This window comes from Eurosta solidaginis, chromosome 3 (genome assembly GCF_040869045.1).
Source record: "Eurosta solidaginis isolate ZX-2024a chromosome 3, ASM4086904v1, whole genome shotgun sequence".
NCBI classification, from domain to species: Eukaryota; Metazoa; Arthropoda; class Insecta; order Diptera; family Tephritidae; genus Eurosta; species Eurosta solidaginis.
The window spans coordinates 112,351,387-112,373,437 of NC_090321.1; the positions used below are offsets into that span (position 1 = coordinate 112,351,387).

A 22,051-nucleotide genomic window follows, 5' to 3' on the forward strand; every position below is an offset into this window, starting at 1 on the left:
AAATTCTAGAGTCACCCCTGGTCCAGCTTTATGGCGATATCTCGAAAAGGCGTCCACCTGTAGAACTAAGGTCCACGCCCTTTTAAAATACTCATTAACACTTTTCATTTGATACCCATATCGTACAAACAAATTCTAGAGTTAACCCTCGCCCACCTTTATGGCGATATCTCGAAAAGGCGTACACCTATAGAACTAAGGCCCACGCCCTTTTAAAATACTCATTATCACCTCTCATTTGATACCCATATCGTACAAACAAATTCGAGTCGCCCCTGGTCCACCTTTATGGCGATATCTCGAAAAGGCGTCCACCTATAGAACTAAGGCCCAGTCCCTTTTAAAATACTCATTAACACCTTTCATTTGATACCCATATCGTACAAACAAATTCTAGAGTCGTCCCTGGTCCACCTTTATGTCGATATCTCGAAAAGGCGTCCACCTATTGAACTAAGGCCCACTCCTTTTTAAAATACTCATTAACAATTTTCATTTGATACCCATATCGTACAAATAAATTCTAGATTTACCCCTCGTCCACCTTTATGGCGATATCTCGAAAAGGCGCCACCTATATAACTAAGGCCCACGCCCTTTTAAAATACTCATTAACACCTCTCATTTGATACCCATATCGTACAAACTAATTCTAGAGTCACCCCTGGTCCACCTTTATGGCGATATCTCGAGAAGGTGTCCTCCTATAGAACTAAGCCCCACTCCCTTTCAAAGTACTCATTAACACCTTTCATTTGATACCCATATCGTACATACAAATTCTGGAGTCACCCCTGGTCCACCTTTATGGCGATATCTCGAAAAGGCGCCCACCTATAGAACTAAGGCCCACTCCCTTTTAAAATACTCTTTAATACCTTCCATTTGATGTTATATAAACACATTCGAGGATTAGCCTAGGTTCATTTTCCTACATGGTGTTTTTCCCTTATTTTGTCTCTATAGCTCTCAGCTGAGTATGTAATGTTTGGTTACACCCGAACTTAGCCTTCCTTACTTGTTTATTTTATATTTATCTTAAAAATCGTTTAGGTATGTACATCTGTTCACTATATATATTTTTATCTTATACATCCGATTATTTGGAGATTAGGAACGGGATAAGATAATTGTTCATGCTCATTCATGAAAGGTATGAAGCCTTCGGCACAGCCGAAGACAGTCCTGTCCTTACTTGGTTTTTTTTTTTTTTTGTAATAACGCTTTTTAGTACAATGGCACTTGTGTGTTTATGTTTATTGTTCTGTTATATCTTTATTTTAAAATAAACAGTAGGCAAATCCCCATATCTGAAGGAAAACTACATTATTACCCGCTTTTGTTGTTGTTGTTGTTGTAGCAATGCTCGCCCCACCTAATAGCCGCGACCGATCACAAATTGTCATCAATATCCTCTAACGGGAGTCCAAGGAAACTTGCCGTTTCAACAGGGGTGGACCATAAGGAAGGGGGTGTTAGAGGCGTTGGTTCCACATTACGTTGGTGTCATGTGGGGACACATTGCAAGCGAGGCATACATTTTGTATGTCAGGGTTAATTCTGGATAGGTAAGAGTTTAACCTGTTACAGTATCCAGAACGAAGTTGAGCAAGAGTGACACGCATTTCCCTGGGGAGTATGCGTTCCTCTTCCGCAAGTTTTGGATAATTTTCGTTAAGTACTGGATTCACCGGGCAATTCCCGGCATAAAGGTCCGACGCTTGTTTATGGAGTTCACCAAGGACCTGCTTGTGTTTTTTCACTTCATACGGTTGGGTTCTCAGGTGCCGTATTTCCTCAAAATGCTTACGGAGATGACTCCTTAAGCCCCTAGGCGGTGCTGGTTCATCAGTCAGATGTCTGTTGGGATGCCCAGGTTTCTGGGTATTCAACAGGAACTGTTTGGTCAGCATCTCATTTCTCTCCCTGATGGGGAGTATTCTCGCCTCATTATGCAGATGGTGTTCTGGGGACATAAGAAGACAGCCCGTGGCGATTCTGAGAGCAGTATTTTGGCAGGCCTGTAGTTTCTTCCAGTGGGTGATTTTTAGGCTTGGCGACCATATGGGTGACGCGTAGCACGTAATCGGCTGGCTAATTGCTTTGTATGTAGTCATGAGCGTTTCTTTATCTTTTCCCCAAGTATTGCCAGCGAGGGATTTGAGGATTTTGTTACGGCTCTGAATTCTCGGAACAATTGCGGCTGAGTGCTCACCAAAATGTAGATCCTGATCAAACATCACACCCAAGATTTTGGGGTGTCGGACAGTCGGTAGCGTAGTGCCATCGACGTGGATGTTCAAAATGGTCGACATTTGGGGCGTCCATGTTGTAAATAATGTCGCTAAAGATTTAGTCGGTGATAATGCCAGGTTTCGCGAGGCGAAAAAACTGGAGACATCAGGGAGGTAGCCGTTTATTTTATTGCATAGCGCATCGATCTTTGGGCCTGGGCCTGTGGCCATTATTGTTCAGTCATCGGCGTAGGAAACGATTGTGACTCCTTCCGGTGGTGAAGGTAGCTTAGATATGTAGAAATTAAACAAAAGTGAGGATAGGACACCACCCTGTGGCACCCCCTGTTTAATTCTCCTTGGTTTTGATGTTTCGTTTCTAAATTGCACCGATGCCTGCCGACCACCCAGATAATTTGCGGTCCACCTTTTAAGACATGGGGGAAGGGTAGACCCTTCCAGGTCCTGCAGTAACGAGCCATGCTTGACCGTATCAAAAGCTTTTGATAGGTCTAGCGCTACGAGTACTGTTCTATGGTGGGGGTATTGATTTAAACCGCAATTTATCTGGGTGCTAATGGCATTCAGCGCGGTGGTAGTGCTATGGAGTTTTCTAAAGCCATGCTGATGAGGGGCTAGCTGCAAATTTGCTTGGAAATAAGGGAGCAGAATGGCTTCAAGCGTCTTTGCCACTGGCGGTAGGAGAGATATCGGACGATACGACTCACCTATGTTAGCTGGTTTCCCAGGCTTTAGTAGCGGGACCACCTTGGCCATTTTCCATTTCTCAGGTATGAAAAATGTGGAAAGAGACAGATTGAAGACATGTGCTAAGTATTTGAACCCCTCTTTCCCTAGGTTTTTAAGCATCGGCATGGCTATGCCGTCTGGGCCCACTGCTTCGGATGGTTTAGCACGACCAATGGCGTCCTCAACCTCTTTAGCGGTGATGGTGGTTGGTGACGCGCTGAATTTGTGTTTATGTGCGCGTCTATTGGCGCTCCGTCTATCTTTGTCGACCGTAGGATGCATTATATATTGTCGGCAGAATGCGCTCGCGCATTTTTTCGCGTCCGACAGCACTTTGTCGCCAAAGGCGATGGAAACTTTGTCTTTGTGCTTAGTCGGATTCGATAGGGACTTTACGGTGGACCAAAGTTTACCCACACCGGTAGAGAGGTTACAACCTCTTAGGTGCTCCTCCCATTTCGCCCGCTTGTGTTCATCTACAAGCAATCTGATGCGTTGTTTTATATCCCTTATTTGGGGGTCGCCTTGGTCAAGCTGTCTTATAAGGTCACGTTCTCTCGCTAAGTTTGCGGCCTCCGCCGGGAAGTGGGGCCGGATTTCGGGAATTCTCCCGGCGGGAATGAAATGTGCCGAGGCGGATTTAATGACCTTACGGAAGGCACGCTCCCCTTGGCGGGCATCAGTCGGGATAGGGAGGGCAGCTAGGCGGCTGTCTGTAAAGGATTTATATTCTTCCCACTTTCCTTTTTTGAAGTTTATGAAAGTGCGTTTTTCAGTGACGATGAAGTCGGCGTTACGCTCAAGCGAAATAAGTATGGGCAGGCGGTCGGATGCCAATGTTACCATCGGCTGCCAGTTGACGCCGTTTACGAGTTCTGCGCTCACGATTGAGATATCTGGCGAGCTGTGACAGCTTCCTACCATACGTGTGGGGGCGTCTCCGTTTATTGTGCAGAACGTCGCTTCTTCTATTTGATCCGCCAACATCTCACCCCTATTGTCCGCCCGCAAGTTTGAATGCCATAGATCATGATGGGCATTGAAATCGCCTAAGATAATGCGATTGTTGCCAGTGAGTAAGGCCGTGATATTAGTGGGTATCCACTGGGACAACAGGTGGCAGGAGGGATGTAGATGTTGATGATTTCTAGGTTTGCATCGCCTGACCGGACAGATAGGACTTGAGGTTCTAAGACATTGTTACCCGCTCAAGGTCATTGGTGTTAGCCTCTGTATGCTTTTTGCTTCTCTTAAACGAAAACTAGTTCAGAATAGAACCATATGTAAAGTATTATTGCGCAGCCTTGTAACACTATTAAGCACACAAAACAAACAACAGCAGCATTTCAAGTGTATAGCTGGGTATGTAATGTTCGATTTCACCCGAACTTAGACTTCCTTATTGGTTTTTTTTTAATTAAAAGATCTTTAGTTAAACCAAAATACTTGATTTTCGTCCTTCCATTCCAATATATGTATGGTGTGCTATTTTTAATTGTTCCCATTGATTGGTCATGTTGTTGGTGTATTAACAGTGCTTCGTTCAATTCAATGGGCACGACCACTCACAAATTGTCATTAAAGTCCTCTAACGGGTGTACAAGGAAACTGGCAGGTTCAACAGGGGTGGACCATAGGGAGATAGGTGTTAGAGACGTAGGTTCCACATTCCCAATTGAAAAGATGGCTTTTTATGATGGTACATTACGTATGTCGGGGTTGATTCTAGTCAAGTAAGAGTTTAACCTGTTACAGTATCCAGAGCGAAGTTGGACCAGGGTGACTCGTGTCTCCCTTGGTGGTGTGCTTTCTTCTTCTGCAAGGGCGGTATATTGTACATTAATAGGCGGTGCTATATGAAGCAGTTGTTTGCTAGGATGTCCTGGTTTGTGACAAATTAGCAAAAACTGCCTGCTCAGCATTTCGTTGTGCTCTTTGGCCTCACTATGTAGGTGGTGTTTGGAAGTCATAAGGAGACATCCTAATTGCAGCATTTTGACTGACCTGTAGCATTTTTCAGTGTGTATTTTTAAGACCAGGCGACCAAAATGGTGAGGCGTGGCTCATGGGGGGCCGGCCAATTGCTTTGTACATAGTTAGCAACGTTTCTTATCCTTTCCCCAGGTGCTGCCGGCAAGCGACTAGAGGGTTTTGTTGCGACTTTGTACTTTAGACACAATTTCGGTGGCATGAGCCTTGAAGGTTAGAGTAATATTGAACGTTACCCCTAAGATCTTTGGGTGACTGACAGTCGGTAGAGTGACACCATCGAACCGAACGTACAATATGTGCGGCATCTGTTCCTTCCACGTCGTAAGCAGAGTGGACGTGGATTTTGCCAGGTTGCGCGAGGTGCAGGAACTGGAAAGATCAGGGAGATAACTGTTTGTTTAGAAAATAATTCATCAATTGAAGGGCCAGGTCATGTTGCCATAATCGTGGAGTCGTCGGCATAGGAAATTATTGTAACTCCTTCTTGTGGCGAAGGGAGTTTTGATATGTATAAATTAAACAGTAGCGGGGATAGGGCCCCACCCTGTGGTACCCCCTGTTTAATTATCCTAGGTTTTGAGATTTCGTTCCTAAATTCAACCGACGCCTGCCGACCATTCAAATAGTTTGCGGTCCATCTCTTTAGACAAGGGGGAAGGTGTGAGCCTTCTATGTCTTGGAGTAGCGAGTAGCCTTGTGTCAAAAGCTTTCGAAAGGTCAAGTGCCACGAGCACAGTCCTGTGGTGGGGTTTTTCCTGATTGAGTCCGTAGTTAATCAGAGTATTTATGGTATTGAGCGCGGTGGTGGTGTTGCGCATTTTGCGGAAGCCATATTGGTGCGTGGCCAGGCGAAGATTAGCCAAGCTTTTGTGACGGAATTATCCTTGCCATTTTCCATTGTTAAGGAATGACAAAGGATTTCAGCGACAGGTTGAAAACTTGACTAAGGTAGTTTATTCCTTCAGCGCCAAGGTTTTTTGTATTGGCAAGGCTATTTCTTCTGGTCCTATTGACTTGGAGGGCTTGGCTTTGTGGATGTCTGCTTTAACCTCTGTGGGGTGATGGTAACGTGTTTGTGTTTACGCTCGCGCATTTCCTCGAATCAGATAAAGTTTTGTCGCCGAAGGCTATAGATACTTTATCGTTGTGTTTAGTTGGATTAGACAAGGATTTGACGGTTGACCACAATTTACCAACACCCAAAGTGAGGTTCCAGTCCCCTAGATACTCCTCCCATTTCGTACGTTTGTGTTCATTTTCCAGCCGCATTATATCCAAGTTGAGACTCCTAATATGGGGGTCTCTAGGGTTGAGTTGTCTCGCCAGGTCACGTTCTCTTGCTAAGTTTGCGGCTTTAGCCAGAAAATGCGGTATGATTTCAAGTATTCTACCTGCTGTAATAAAGCGTGCAGAAGCTGAAGCGATGATCTTGCGGAACATACGCTCGCCCTGCCGGACATCAGTCGGAATGGGGAGAGCAGCAAAAGATTGATTTGTGAAGGCTGTGTGGCCTTCCCAGTTGGCTTTTTTAAAATTAATAAAAGTCCGCTTTTCAGAGGAGATGAAATTGGCAGGTCGCTTTATTGAAAGGAGGATAGGCAGGTAGTCAGAAGCTAAAGTAAGCATTGGTTGCTATTCAACTCAATTTATGAGCCCTGCACTGACGATTTAGATGTCAGCCGAGCTGTGGAAATTACCTGCAATTCTGGTGGGGGCATCGCCGTTTATCGCACAGAAAGTCGTATTGTCTACTTGCTCTGCCATCTGCCTGCCTCTGCTGTCGACTGGCAAGCTGGAATGCCAGAGATCGTGGTGAGCGTTGAATCGCCAAGGATAAAACAATTTGCGCCAATGAGTAGCGTACTGATGTCGGGGCGATATCCACTTGGACAGCAGGTGGCAGGAGGAATAAATATGTTAGCTATTTCTAGGTCAACATCGCCTGAGCGGATGATTATGCCTTGACTTTCTAAGGTATTATCCCTGCGGCTGATGTTAGGTTAAAATATACTATATTGCACGGTGTGATGGGTGATAAAGGAAAGGCCACCACCATTACCCCTTGTGCGATCTTGCCTATGAATGTTGTAGCCATCGCAAGTTCGGAGGTCAGATCTGGCAGTTAGTTTTGTTCTGGAATTTCGGCTATACGGATATTATTTTTATTCATGTAGCCAACTATCTCTGCGATCTTTCCGGTGAAACCGTTACAATTCAGTTGCAGAATTCTGAAGTGCATCGGGGGGACAGTCATCACTATGGGAGTCAGAGATGGGTGAAGGCGCCTTGAAGGATGTGGGCTTTGTCGAGTTTGCGATCCAATTGCTGCTGGAGTACCGCGTGTCGATGATTTGGTACTAGTATTTTGGCAGCAAGGTGTAACGAATGTACCGGTCGGACGGTTGCCGTTTCCAAGCCCAGAGCATATATGAAGGTGTCATCGGCCAAGGCATAAACTGCATTGGACCGATGTCGCAATCATAAATATTCTAATCTGGCATAGGCAACACACGGTGTGGGCGACTAGGAGTATATGACTCCTTCTTACGCAAGTGCGTGTGTCTGGAAAGGAGGGAAGGGACTGGGGTAAAAGCTGGTTCACGGCATTGCTACTGTCCATGCTACGTAGATTGTAGTGATGAGTTGCAGCGGCCGCGCGAGGTGGGGCGGCATTTGGCGCGAGAATAGCGGACAGTTGATGTGGCCTGCTGGGCAGCGTCGCTGCTAGAAGGTGGCGGGGGTATGTTTTAGAATGAACCGCGGGACGCCCTTGGACGTGAACAGCAGGGAGTCACAAAGGTTTTACAGAAATTTGAGAGGCGACGTACGTTGGATTCTAACCCAGAACAGCCCGAACGATGTAACCACCTTTTACACGTGACACACTGGCAAGAGTATGACCGTCTGAGATAAATCCTTTTCCGATATATGTAGCAGAACCACAGCCTGGGACCAGGGTTAGGTTCAATAACTTCCCGGAGAAGGAGGGTATGGAGCAGTCCAGCTGCTAGAAGCTGCTCCGAGGATCACAATTTGTGGGAGGAACGCAACAAATTAAATGGGGTTACACTGGAATGACAGCACTTGTTCGGAGAAAAAAATTCCGAGTCGCTCCGGTACATATAACCGGCTGCCGTGGGAAGGCGTTTGATTGATCATCCTAAACGTGATGATAAATTTTTTCTTAAATAAATGTTTTTTTTTTAATTAAATAGAAGCAAGCAAAAGTTTAGACAACTGCCAAAGCTCGATATATAGATCCATTTCGGGAACTTCTAAATTCCTTCATCGGCAACGTTTAGGCACCTCTGCTACAACCATTCAGCTATCACAGCGGTTGTTTGTTTGTCTTCATTATTTCTACTTCTATCCTGGTTCTTGCCAATTGATTTTCACAGCGCTGTGTAATGTGTTTCAGAAACGATGTGAAAATTGGACTTGTTTCATGGCAATGATGCCATACTTACTGACTTACTTAATTGGCGCTTAACCATTTTAAGGGTTATGACCTTCCAACAAGGCGCGCCAATCGCACCTTATCTCTGCCAACCGGCGCCAATTGGTCACGCCAAGGGAGCTTAAATCGTTTTCTACCTGGTCCTTATAGCGGAGTGCGGTCCTCCCTCTACCTCTACTTCAATAGGCGGGTTCCGATAGAAACACTTTCTGGGCCGGAGAGTTATTTTTCATTCGCTTAACATGGCCTAGCCAGCGCAGCCGCTGCGTTTTAATTTGCTGGACTATGTTGACGTCTGCGTATAGCTCGTACAACTCATCGTTAAATCTTCTTCGGTTCTTGCCATCGCCAACGCGGAGAGGTCCATAAATCTTTCGAAGAACTTTTCTCTCCAACACTCGCAGAGCCGCTTCATCTGATGTTGTCATGTTCCATGCTTCTGAACCATATAGCAGAACGGGAACGATAAGTGACTTGTAGAGTATGATATTCGTTTGCCGAGAGGACTTTACTTTTCAATTGCCTACCTAGTCCAAAGTAGCATTTATTGGCAAGAGTGATTCTTCGCTGGCTAGTAATTGCACTATTTTATAGAATATTGTTCCAGAGCGGTTAATTTCTGCAGCTAGTATTATTTTGTCCAGCATCAAATTAAAGAAATCGCACGATAGGGGGTCACCCCATCTGAAACCTCGTTTAGTTTCGAACGGCTCGGAGAGGTCCTTCCCAATTCTATAAGTTTCTATAAGTTTTTCGGGGAAACCTAATTCAGACATAGCGGCATATAGGCAGCTCGTGCGGTCGAAGGCGGCTTTAAAATCGACGAAGAGGTGATGTGTATCGATTTTTTTTGCGGGTGTTTTCCAAGACTTTGGGCATTGTGAAAATCTGGTCGATGGTAGATTTGCCAGTTCTGAAGCCGCGCTGATAAGGTCCCATCAGCCGATTCACAGTGGGCTTCAACCTTTCGCACAATATACTTGACAGGACTTTATATGCATACTAAGATGGCTGATTCCCATTACAAGGTCGCCGTTGATGCCATATTGTCATATTTATTGACACTTTCCCCGTGCTCTGGGATGTATTAACAATTTTTGTTGATATTGCAACGAATTTACTTGCAATTCCCCTTATTTGCAATCTTATGCTGAGTTCGAATCACTAAACTGTTGAATAAATAACTCCCATATTTAATAATGCAAAATGGCCTTTATTAAAGTACTTCACAATAACACTCAAACTTTGCAACGAATAGCTTGCTTAATAACCAAACTGATTGATAGCTCAAATGAAACTCCTCTTCGCCTCTACTGTCGCGCCTTTTATACTTTTTGATTTCTCATTGCATACTTCCAGGCTTTTCTATTCCAGAACTTACTAGTTTGTTTCAGCTACAAAATCGCCAGCCAAAACTATGTTTATTACTTCTCATTTGAGTAATACTTGCACAAATTATTGCCCTCTCTTGATACAACGCAGATAAGATATATGCATGTGTTTGTGTATTGGTTCTTCGCTGCTCGTATACGTACATATGTGTAGACGCAATTATTCTTTCGTTTATGTAGATACATAATGATTGAGTTATTGATGTAAATTCACGTCACTGCTTAGCATCGGCTTAGAGATAGCAGCACCCCTTAGTTTTGCTAATATTCGTAACAATATATCGGCCCACTGATTTGAAAGATCGCGGGTTCGAATCGAGCTGAAGGCCTAACAATAATTATTTTATCATTATTATTGTTATGATAAATTTTTTCTTAAATGAAAAATTTTTTTCTTAAATTAGAATAGAGGAAAGAAAAAATTTAGGTAGGTATAATGGCGGCGACCCTGGTCGCCCAAGTGGCTAATGAAAAACGGTTTTGATGCCATAAAACTCGTCTGAACCTACTGAGTACTACAGGGACATTTTTTACAACCAGCCTGAGTTGTTTATAAAATCAAGAATGTTTGCCATACCTATTTCCGCTAATCTTCCTAGATCTTTCAAAAAAGAACTCCCGAATGTTCTTACACGGGTTATAGCTAGAGCCGGGCATTTACACAGAAATTGTCGACAGTCTCTTTTTCATCTATGTCCTTACAACTTCTGCAGTGGTCATTGTGCGGAATACCCATATTTTCCACATGCGTGCCTAAAGCCCAGTGACCAGTGCAGACCGCTATAAGTCTGGCTTTTGAAATCGCACAACCCGCGGTGTTCTTCCATTTTTTTGGGATTTGTTCAAAAATCTCAAATATCTCCCTTGGGACACCAGGGGTATACCTACTGCGACACTGGTTATTCCCTCACCCCCCTCTGCTGAGCCCCTACGTGGCAGTTCATCAGCCATCTCATTTCCCTCGATTCGCCTATATCCGGGAACCCAGATAATGGATATTTCCAGAGTGTAGCTCAGCGCCGGTAAGAGTTGTTTGCATGACCCTACCAGCTTTGAGCTAGTATATGGTGCAGCTAACGCCTTAATTGCTGCCTGAATGTCAGAAAGGGTAGACATTTTGCCAGTTAAGCTTCTGGCCTCGAGTAATTTACAGGCCTGCCAAATTGTGACGACTTCTGCTTAAAATACACTGCAGTATGACGGTAGTTTGAACGGCGTAGACATTTCTAGGGAATGCGAGAAGATTCCACCATCAGTGTAGATTAATATGCCGTTACCCACTGGATCCGCTCCCCTCTTCCAATCATTCCTACTTGGAATGACAGTGGTGATGTTACACTCAAACTGAAAGTTGCGGGGATTATATTCTATATCGGAATTTAGTACTCCCGTCGGGAGTAGTTTAAGAATACTGCCATGCCCTTTCTGAGTATCCTTTCAACACCCAGACAGTCTGAGTCTCAGTGCGGTCTGCGCCGCTGTGCATAGTATGTGCATGTCTATCGGAAGCAGGTTTAAGATGGGGTCCAAAGCCGCAGTGGGGCAGGTGCGGCAGGCTCCGGTGGCCCCAACGCACGGAGTACGTTGGACCTTCTGTAGGCTGGTGAGGTTGTACTTTTTGGTAAGAGCCCACCGCACTATAGAGCCATACGTCAGCACTGGCCGCACTACTGCCTCATACAGCCAAGGGACCATCTTCGGCCTGAGATGCTTTACAAGCATAGAAAGTGACGCAGGCCTTCCGCACTCGCTACTCGATGCACGCTTTCCAGTTGAGTTTTGAGTGTATTGTTAGTCCCAGGTAACTAGTACTGCTTGATAGTGTTAGTTGCGGGCCGTTTAACCTTGGTAATTCAAAGGTAGGTGGTTTGTACCTCCTTGTGAAGAGTAGTAAATCCATTTTCTCCGGATTCAGCTTAAAGCCCACATCCCTGTGCCCACCTACTTAGTCACTCATCACTGAAGGAAAAGGACCAGAAATCAGGATTGACACATCGCCGGCGTACGCTAAGACCTTCACAACATTAGCGTCGAGTTTTGTTAGAATGGCGTTCATGATAGTAAGCCATAGCAGAGGCGAAACCACCCGACTTGTGGCGTGCCTCTACTTATCTGCTTACCAATTTTTGCTCCTCCTAGCTCAGCTGTTATCTCGCGTTTGAGGAGAAGATACGAGATCCAATTCCTTATTGGTTCTTCCACCCCTGTCCTTCCGAGAGCTGATCTTATCGCGTCAGCCTTCACGTTATCCAGAAGTTCGCTTATATGAACATCAAGCAATCTCTCCAGAGTTTTTAGAACAAAAGATGTAAGATCTATTGGCCTAAAATCCTTGGCCAGTTCGTGACCCCTCTTTCTGCCTTAGGTATGAATACCACCCTAGTTTTCCTCCACGAGAAATGAGCGTGGCTATAGCGTATACATGCAGAGAAAATATCTTTTAGGTCCTTAACCAAAGATTTTTGAGTCTTCTGCAGCATGATGGGAGAATACCATCAACCGCTGGTGATTTGTATGGCGAGAAGCTATCGATTTTATCTTCTGCCAAGAGCTTTGCTATGAGCTGGTCATTAGACTCCTGATGTTCCACTATTTCTACTTGAGCTACCTCTCCGGGGCCATCCGGAAAGTGAGCATCTATGAGAATGTCTAGTGTCTCTGCCGATGATCCTGCCCATACTCCATCAGCGCGCTTGACAAAGGTCTTATTTGAATGACACCTGGCAAGTATCTTTCCCAGTCTTGCTGAGTCCTTCGTGACCTCGATGGGCTCGCAATGTTCCCTCCAGGATTTTGCTCTTGCACTGTGCTTGGCTGTTTTGTATTCCCTCATGGAGGTCCTATACTGCTGAAACTCACCTATTGAATGGCATACATTGAATAATTTCCTGAGACTCGACCTTAGATCGCCAAGGTTCTTGTTCCACCAAGGAGGGGAGGCCTTATTGCTCCAGGAAATTGGACAGGCAACCCTATAAGCTACCTGAAAACTTCTTTCCAGAGACCGTACTCGGTCGTCTAGGCTATCAGAAGATTGAATGGGTGCTTTGATCCTACCTAGCTCCTCGCTGACTATTCGCCTGAATTGACCCCAAGATGTTCGCTTAGGATTTCTGTGCTGTTGTTGTTGTAGCGATAAGATTACTCCTCGGAGGCTTTGGGGAGTGTTATCGATGGCATGCTCCTTTGCCGGATACGGATCCGGTACGCTCCGGTAACACAGCACCATCAAGATACTAGCCCGACCACCTCGGGAACGATTAATATGGCCAAATTAAACCTGCAGGCCATCCCTCCCTACCCCTCATCCAAGTTCCATAAGGAGCTTGGGATCGCCAGAGCCTCGTCTGCAGGCCCGACGAGAGGGAGGTTGGAATGGGAGGTTTCCCCCGGGTCCGGGGTATCTCAGGGGTCCCACGATTTAGAGGTACTAAGAAATTTTTTTTAATTCAGGAGAGCTTTTAGTTATGTCCAAATTTTAAGCCGAATTTCAAAAGCAACAAATATTGATAATGATTTTTTGACGAGGGATTTCCTACCGCGTTGTTAAACAGAATCTTGCCAAATGGAGAGAAAGTGGAGCGTGACTGGTTAGTGTGGCTTCCCAGTAGCAATGCTTTTTATTGCCTACCATGTAGTCTGTTAAGCACCAATACTTAAAATCGACCTGTCCTGGCGGATATTCGAAATTCCAGGTATGGAAGGAGCTATACGATAAACTGCCATCACACGAAAATACTCAAGATCACATTGAATGTTATATTCAATGGCGATCTTTACAAAATCTAATTCAAAAGGAGGCTACAATTGATACACTTATTGTATAAGATTCTATTAAGCTTCTTTGAATACCCGAGGTGCTTTTCTCATTTCGAGACACCCTTTCGCATAAGTATGTATGACCATTAGGCCGGGTCGATTTGTGGGGAGGCAAAAAAATCGCCCATTGCTCTGTGAAAATCATATTCTAGGGATCAAAATAAGAAACTTTGCCGAAGGAACCAGACCTCTAAAACGAATTCTGATGTCCCCCCCCCCCCCCCCTTTGGGTCGTAGGGGCAAATGGAAACATGAATTTAACTTAGTAATAGCAAAGAAATAAAAAAAAATTATTAGAAATTAGCGTTTTTACAACCCCCTTTTAAAACCAAGGCATCACTGTGATGCATTTGCATGTCGTAAACATAATTGTGTGGGTTTTTTATTCAACCGTTTTAAAAAATAAAGGTATCACTTTTACACAATTGCAGATCGTAAAATTGCTTGTGTTGTTTTTTCTAAGCCACCACAAGACACAGCAGGTAGAATTGAAATTGCCCCTACCCAAAAGTTCGACCCAAAGGGGGGGACATCAGAATTCGTTTTAGAGGTATAGTTCCTTCGGCAAATTATTTTGATCCCTAGAATACGATTTTCACAGAGCAATGAGCGATTTTTAAATCGACCCGCCCTAATGACCATATACTTAAATAAATGCATCCAACTCTCGCGTCAGATGTTGGTGACCGAAACTAAGCAATAAAAATAACTAAAGGTACATACATTTAGTACATAATTACAAACATACATATTTAAAGGCAGTTATTTGTCCATCGGATGATCTATTTGTACCGCTACATGCTTTATTATTTTTCAATAACAATGTACGTACGTACCTACTTATGTATATACATCCAGACATACATTCTTTTACATTGTAATGATAGCTATGTTAAAATTCTGAAGCTTAAATAAAATTAGATATGAAATAGAATTCAACGCGGCCAGACGGCTTTTGAGCTTACGCTTATTATTTAATATTCTGGTACCTCCTCTGAGGAATGATTTACAAGCATCATAATGTCATCCTTAAATATACGGAAATCTGCTCGCGCATTAATTGCACGATTACATATCCAGCTAATATTGGATTTGCCAAATCGTCCAGCTGACACATCAAGGGCGTTGCGCGATATTATCGATTGTGTGCGCAACAGCTATCGCGCTCTGTCCGTAATGAACTTCCCGTCAGAGAGTGGGACGCTAATAATAGTTCCAGTTCTACTACCAAAGCTTCCCGATGCAACGAAGAATGAGTGGGGTATGAGTCTACGCACAAATGATATATCGAAGCTTGAGGATCTGCTGGGTTTTTTGGAGCGGTGTGCCAACAATATGCCAAACACCGCCACCCCTCGTGAGTGAGCTGTATCATCAGGCGTACCCCCCCAGCGGGCTGCTAAGATTAATTTGGGCACATCAACAACTATAACTTGCCCATGCTGCCAACAAGCGCATCGTCTAAACAAATGTCAGAGGTTTCAAAATTTCTCAGTAACCGATCGGTGGGCGATGGTAAGGCGATTGAAGTTATGTTTTAATTGTTTGATTTCAGGGCACGGTACTGCGGACTGCTCGTCAAGACTTTGCACTTTATGCCGACGTAAGCATAATACCTTACTTTGCCGAGGTGAAGTTTCTGGGACGGCAACACCTTCTTTGCCTACTTCGACGACAGATGGTTCACCAGACACTGCATCGAAATTAAATACTTCAGTCAACACACTTCCACAAGTTCTGCCCAGGTCTCATTGACTGACCGACAAGGTTCAGTCATACCTCATCCATGGTGATCGCTCGCCACTGCCAACGTTTGGCTGATTGATCACTATGGGAATCAACATTCCTTTCAAGCCCTCTGCGATATGGGATCTCAGGTCAGTCTTGTAACTCAGTCCATGATTAGTAAGATAAATTTGCGTAGACAACGTGGCGAGGTACTAGTAGAATGCATTGGAGGAGGTTCATCAGCCTACACGAAAAGCATAGCCACTTTAAAATTACAATCAATGATTCATGAAGACTTCAGTATCACTTTAGATACCTTTATTCTGCGTACAATTACGTCCCCACTACCAGCCACGTCAATTGATACCAGTTCTTGGAAACATATCAGTGGTCTCCGGTTGGCCGATCCCACATTTTTTATTCTGCGCGAATCGATTTGCTTTTAGGAGCTGATACTTGGAGAGCGATTATTCAAGAAGGCGTGGTTACCAGTAAGGCGACTCAGTCATGTGCTTTACAGACCCGTCTCGGTTGGATCGTATTAGGTCAAATCAAGACCAACGCTCAGGCTACAACAGCACAAATATATACTGTGAATGAATGTGAAGAACAACGGCTCGATGTACTACTGCAGAAATTTTGGAAGAATGAGGAAGTTACTTCCGAATTGAGAAACGACGTTCAAGACGAGTGTGAAAGCATCTTCAGGAACACATTTACTCGTCGATCAGACGAACGATACTGGTTCCAGATTCCATTTCGCCGTGAAGCCCCTGTACTTGGAGATTCACGAAGAGCAGCGCTAGGTTAATTTCTTCAAGTGGAACGCAAATTGGCAAGCAGTGAGAAACTTCAGGAAAGGTATATTGAATTTATGTGAGAATACGAAGCCCTAGACTACATGCAGATGGTTGCCGATACTGACATCGGCCATGGGCAATGCTATTTCATTCCACATCACGCTGTACTAACGAAGTTTAGAGTCGTGTTTAACGCTTCAGCGAAAACTAGCAACGGAGTATCCCTGAATGAAACTCAATTGGCGGGTCCTCAACTCCACGAGAACCTTGTTGATATCTTGAATCGGTTTCGTAGATTCGCGGTCGCGATCACAGCTGATATAAAAAAGATATTCCGGTAGATTGAAGTCCACCCTAAGCATCAAATTTGGCAACAAATTCTCTGGAGGGAGTCTCCTGACGACCCTCTCCGCTCTTATCAACTGAACACCGTTACTTATGGGATGGCTTGTAGCCCTTACAATGCCGTTCGAGCACTCCAGCAATGCTCCGTCGATAACTACGAAACTAAAGCCGATGCTGACCGAGCAGCAGCGGCACGAGACAGCATCTTTCACAATGTATACGTAGATGATTATTTAGACAGCGTTGACGATGCAAATTTAGCTGTGATTCGAGGTCGTAACGTGTGTGAGATTCTTAAGAAAGGTCAGTTTGAACTATGTAAGTGGAACTCTAACAGCTCGGAGGTCCTAAAGGCCTTTAATGGCTTCACAGTATCAGCCGCACAACTTCACTGGTAACGCAAGGACTCGTCATCCCTAAAGCCGTTTGTTGCCAACCGGGTCGCGTATATTCAAAAACATAGAGATGTGAACTGTTGGCACCACATACATTCCTAATCGAATCCTGCTGGCTGTGCGTGTCGTGGGATAACTCCATCTGCCCTCGAAAGGCATTCGCTATGGTGGTCCGGTCCGAGCTGCATTCGCAATACGCATCCATCGTCAACGCAGTTGTCTAGGCTGACAGCAGCAGATGAACAAGCACTTTTGGATGAAGGTCGTGGGCCTCGAGCACTACTCAGCGTAAGATCTAAGACGCCATACATTCTGACAGTACATAAGGATCAGAGAATACCCTTGGTTGAAAGGTATAGCCGATTGAGTCGGTTTTTGAACGTCACGGCCCGTCTTCGGAGGATACGGCCAATGTTCAGGGGCCATCGAAACGACATTCTGACACCGAATGAACTAAGTTGGGCTCTTACCGTTCACATAAGACAAGCGCAAGTTAATATATTCGTTTCTGAAATTAATTCTCTCGAGTCTTGTTCTAGTGTCTCTTCATAAAGCAAAATACTCTCTCTGAATCCATTTCTGGATGATAATCGAATATTGAGAGTAGGGGGACGCCTTGATCTATCGCAGCTGCCATACGACCAGCGACATCCAATGATTATTCCGAAGAATTGCACGTTGACTACGGTGCTCGTAGCAGACGCTCATATGGTATGCATGCATGGCGGTATACAACAAATGCTTCATTACCTTCGCCGCAAGTTTTGGATTGTACACGCGCGAGGTGTGGTTAAGTCATATATTCATCGTTGTGTGGTCTGCCGTCGCCATCAAAGAGTAAGTCAGCAGCAACAAATGGCTTCCCTTCCTGGTTCTCGAGTACTTGTCGCTTCCCCCTTCACCCGTACTGGACTGGACTACTGTGGTCCATTCCACGTCCGTCATGGCGGATGCCGGTCCAACGTAACCACCAAAACTTATGCGGCGATTTTTGTTTGCATGGCAACGAAGGCAATTCACATCGAGCTAGCAGAGGATTTGTCTAGACGCGCGTTTATCGATGTCTTCGAACGATTTATTAGTCGCCGTGGTATTTGCAGCGTCATGTATAGCGACAACGGCACGCAGTTTGTTGGTGCCAACCGTCTGATGAAGCACGATTTAGAGCAATGGATGTACATCTATTCGCAGCAGCACATATGTAGCTCAGGTTGGAACGCGTTGGGAATTTAATCCCCCATCTGCATCTCATCATGGTGGGCTGTGGGAAGCCGCCGTTCGTTCAGCGAAAAAACATCTCTATCGTGTTCTAGGTAAACAAACCTTACGATTCAACGAATTGAGTACGATTTTGGTACGGATCGAGGCATGCCTAAACTCCCGTCCGCTAGTTGCGCTGCATGACGACCCAGAAGGAGGGCTAGAGATTACACCTGGTGATTTCCTGGTTGGAAGATTCTATTAAGCTTCTTTGAACAACCCGCATTGCTTTGCTTATTTCGACACACCCTTTCGCATAAGTATGTATGACCATATACTTAAATAAATACATCCAACTCTCGCGTCAGATGTTGGTGACCGAAACTAAGCAATAAATAACTAAAGGTGCATACATTTAGTGCATACATACTACATACATTTAATACTTACAAACATACATATTTAAAGGCGGTTTTTTGCTACTTTCCAGGTTAGACAACTGCCAAAGCTCGCTGTATAGATCCATTTCGGGAACTGCTAAATTCCTTCATCAACGTTTAGGCGTAAGTAAGTAATTATTTCTACTTCTATTCTGGTTCTTGCCAACTGATATTCACAGCACTGCGACATCTGTTGCAGAATGGATGTGAAAATTGGACTTGTTTCCTCGCAATGATGCCATAGTGTCATATTTTATTGACACTTTTTCCCCGTGCTCTGGGATGTATAAACAATTTTTGTTGTTATATCAGCCTACTGATTTGTAAGATCGCGGATTTGAATCGAGCTGAAAGCCTAACAATAATTATTTTATCATTGTTATTGTTATGATGCATTTTTTCTAAATTGAAAAAATTATAAATTAGAATAGAAGAAGGAAAAAATTTAGACAACTGCTAAAGCTCGTTGTATAGACCCATTTCGCGAGCCTAAATTCCTTCACAGTGGTTTTTTGTTTGTCTTCATTATTTCTACTTCTATTCCGGTACTTGCCAATTGATATTCACAGCACTGTGACATCTGTTGCAGAATGGATGTGAAAATTGGACTTGTTTCAAGGCAATGATGTCATAATATTCTATTTTATTGACCCTTTTTCCCCGTGCTCTGGGATGTATTAACAATTTTTGTTGTTATATCGGCCTACTGATTTGTAAGATCGCGGGTTTGAATCGAGCTCAAGGCCTAACAATAATTATTTTATCATTACCTATTATTGTTATGATGCACTTTTTCTTAATTGAAACATTATTTTTTTTAATTATAATAGAAGAAAGAAAAAATTTGGACAACCATTCAGCTATCATAGCGGTTGCCACCACCGCTACAAAATATACCGCAAAGACTGTTCTGTACACTATTTTGAAGCAATTGAAAACGCAAAATAACGCGCCACAAAATACTATACAAAATTTCGCTTGCGCATTTTGCAACGCTAATCACAAAATCTACAACTGTGTCAAGTTTAGTCAACTGCAGCCGAAAGCCAAGTTAACCGCCATAAAACAACAAGGGTCGTGCCTGAATTGCCTCAGTAAAGGACACATTCTCGACAAATACCGCAGCACATCAACGTGTCACATATGCCAGCGACGCCATCACACAACCAATCCGCCGCTCCCGCTACAACACTTGTTGATAAAAACATTAACGTTTCTTCGCATTTTGCTGATGCTGATCGCATCACATTGCTTGCAACAGCTGAAGTCTTACTACAAGACAGCACTGGATGTTGGCAACCCGTTCGTGCACTATTAGACAACGGATCTCAAGAGTCATTCATCACCGAGACTAGCGTCATAGGTATTGACTCACTGCAAGGAGGTCGTACCGAAGGTGTAGTTCAGGTCTGCACATCTCCACGCTCATTAGAAAGGAAGTTTCAAGTGAGTACTTTAATTTTGCCAAAAATTACCAGTGATCTCCCCAATTACAAAGTACCTATACCATTTTGGCCGCACATACATGGCATTGAATTAGCCGAACCTAATTTCTCAAATCCAGGTTCGGTTGGCATTCTCATTGGCATGGACGAGATGGAAAAATTTCTTTTAAATGGTCTCAGAAAGGGCGCATTTAATACGCCTATGGCTCAAAACGCTGTGTTTGGTTGGGTATTATTCTGCAACGCCTTTACTCTGCAACGCCAAACCATTTCCGTCTCGACATTCCTCTGTGAAACTCAATTCACCCAACTTGTCAAACAATTTTGGGAAATCGAAGAGCTTCAAGATAGAAAGCACTGCACACTTCCAAAAATTCTATGCGAAAAACTATTTGACGATACTACAGTAAAGGCTAACGATGGGCATTACATTCTTCGCTTGCCAATTAAGAATGGGGTCTCACTTGGAGAATCAAGAGATGCCGCAGTGCGCGCATTACTACGCATGGAGGAAAGGTTTCTCTATAACATTCAACTCAAAAATGAGCTGGTCGGTCCAGCTGCAACCCATACTTATTATATGCCCCACCATGCAGTCGTAAAGAATACGAGTCCTTTAACCAAACTAAGGGTGGTGTTCAACGCTTCGATGAAAACATCATCCGAGAAATCGCTAAACGACGCTTTAATGGTAGGTCCACAACTGCAGCAAGACTTGTTTTCGATCTTAGTGCGTTTCCGAACGTATCGCTACGTTATCATCGCTGACATCGAAAAGATGTATAGGCAAGTCTGCGTCGCACCACAGGAGCAGACTAACAACGCATAGTGTGGCGCGAACACTCAACATCGCCAATATTAGATTTTCGACTTCTCCGAGTTACTTACGGAGTAGCTTCCGCATCTCATCTTACTGTAAAGTCGCTACACCAAGCAGCACTTGATGCCGGCGACACTTACAAAGTCGCGGCTAAGGCAATCATGTCAGATTTCTACATGGACAATTTGCTGAGTGGAGCGGATACCTTTCAAAATCTCTCCACTCTGCAAAGGGACGTCTCCTTCGTGCTTTCTCAAAGCGGCTTCGAACTTCGCTAGTGGTCAACAAACAGTCAGCAGTTAGAAGAGCAAATACCACATATATCTAAACAAGTGTCACATCTGTTAGCTGAGGTTAACGAAGTTCGCACTCTGGGGTGCATCTGGCACACAAACAACGACATGCTGTCTATAGCTCTCAATCTAAACGAGATGCCTCACAAACTTACAAAACGCGCTTTTTATGTGACACTAGCAAAATAATCGACCAGTTTGGATTAGTTGCTCCGTGTACGATACGATCCAAAATTTGGCTTCAATCAATTTGGCGTCTGAATGATGATTGGGATGAGTTGGTACCTAACGAAATCACCGAAAATTGGGTTAAACATCGATCGTTGGTCGGGCACCAGCCCCACTTCAGCTAACGAGTTCCATTTATTCACTTATGTCTCAGAGGCCTCGTACGCAGCGGCTCTTTACTGTCGAACTAAGGATCCAGATGGGCAGGCAAAGGTTTTACTAGTCGTAGCAAAAACCCAAGTAGCACCACTCAAAACTACGTCGTTGCCGAGGTTAGAGTTATGTGCAACTCATCTTGGCGCAAAGTTAGTTCGCCAAGTCCAATCTAGTATCGACTGCAGAATAGAAAGGTTGTTTTTATGGACGGATTCTATGATTGCATTGGCTTGGCTGCAACTAACTCCTAATCGCTGGTCTACATTCCTAGCAAATCGTGTAGCCGACATACAAGAGGTCAACTACTTGGAGGCGTGTATCATCAGACAGAAATCCTGCTGATTGCTCTTCAAGAGGCCTCTCTGCCTCAAACTTCTTTCACATTCGCTTTGGTGGCACGGGCCCACCTGGCTTTCAGAACGCGACGGTGACTGGGTGCACCAATCCTCCCTACATACTAGTGAGTTGGAGTTAAAATCAACCAAAAAAATCACTCATCTTACACAAACCGCTAAGGAATGGGATTTACTGGCACGATACCACTCATACAATAAGCTG

At 44.3% G+C, this 22,051-nt stretch overlaps 1 protein-coding gene and 1 pseudogene across 5 annotated transcripts in view; one reads left to right on the forward strand and one right to left on the reverse strand.

Annotated features, from left to right (window-relative positions):
• The window catches only part of Obsc (Obscurin), a 2,548,720-nt gene that overhangs the window by 126,080 nt on the left and 2,400,589 nt on the right, over positions 1-22,051 (forward strand). The window lies entirely within an intron of this gene.
• On the reverse strand, positions 3,345-7,215 carry LOC137247301 (uncharacterized; annotated as a pseudogene).